This window comes from Gavialis gangeticus, unplaced genomic scaffold, assembly GCF_001723915.1.
Source record: "Gavialis gangeticus isolate Ggan-Ray unplaced genomic scaffold, GavGan_comp1, whole genome shotgun sequence".
Classification (NCBI taxonomy): Eukaryota; Metazoa; Chordata; order Crocodylia; family Gavialidae; genus Gavialis; species Gavialis gangeticus.
The window spans coordinates 20565817-20567212 of NW_017729001.1; positions in this window are offsets into that span (position 1 = coordinate 20565817).

A 1396-nucleotide genomic window follows, 5' to 3' on the forward strand; every position below is an offset into this window, starting at 1 on the left:
TCCATCTGGCTTTCTGCAAGCATTCTTTTGTTTTCATTCCTGCCATTTAGCCACACAGTGTCAGCTATACTGCGGGTGCCAGTGTGGGAAGAATGCCATTCTTGGAAGAATGTGTGTGGGGACTGGCAAAGAGCGAATGATGGGCATTAATCATGCTATAAGTAGATTTCCTTGTCAAGGCTTTGATATGTCTTTGGGTGTCCGATTTCACCAACTGCCAACTCCTTGTCATCAGCTAGCTTTGTGCCCATTACTAGCTAGGTTTTATTTGTCACAGACTATTTCTTCATTCAGCCCGTTGCAGTGGAAATACAAGGGAAGCCACGGTCATCTCACAGAACTTTACCCTTATGCAGACCGATTTTTGCTGGAGTTTCTTTTGATGTCAGTGCGGGAGGAGAATTGGAATGGTATGTTCAGCGAACACAATAAGTTATAGGTTTGCCTCTTTAACTAGGTATTTTTTATGAGGCAGAATTGCATTTGAGGCAAGCCTCATTGTGTACTACTATATATTATGCAGCCAGGTACAGTAAGTATTTAGTTGAATCAAAACCTGGAAATATCAGACACTAACCCAGTGAAACTTACTGTAGCACTGTGTCCATGGAGAACCCCCAGTTAGGCACTCCAGTCATTTATTTACTTTATTGGATGTGTGGGTAGATTGTGGCTCTGTATGTGAAAGAAGTTGGCCTGTAAGGCAGCTTGTAAAAGCACAGTAACCTTGTTATAGGCACAGACTGAGCAAAGCATTGGCTTAAGTGCCCTGGTGAACAGGGATGAGCTAAAGGGGCTAAAGAAAAATGGTTCCAAGGTTAGGTTACTAAATTGTAACGCAGGAAACCTGGGCTCCATTCCCTGTTTCACTACTAACTTCCCTATAAGGATTTAGGCCACAGTGGCTCTACATGGCTAGGAGAGAGAATTTACTTAAAAGATGGTAGGTGCCTAAATTTTTCTAAGGATCTTCGTCTTCACTTCTCTGTTCTTCATTTATCGTTGATAAAAGGGGGCTTGGGGAATTGACTCATTTCACAGAGGTCTTGTGTAGATAAATATATTCAAGCTTGGTATGTGTTTAGAAACTATCCTAATAGGAAGCACAGGAGTACCTTAAGGTAGGCAAAGCATATTCTTCAGAGTCAAAGAAAGGACTTGTTTTTGTCCTTCTACTTGAATTTTTTTTTTAACTGAAATAGTGAGGGATGATGGGAATAATAATGGGGACCTTTTATAAGTATGTAACAGGGGCAGTTAACCCTGTTACTCAGGGACATTGAGAAGCAGCTGCCAAGAGTGGGGCTAGGGAAGGGCAGAATAACGTTGTCGAATTAAGCAGCTGTACAGAATCACTCACCTGCAAGACATTGAGATCAGCCCCAGACGCTGAATG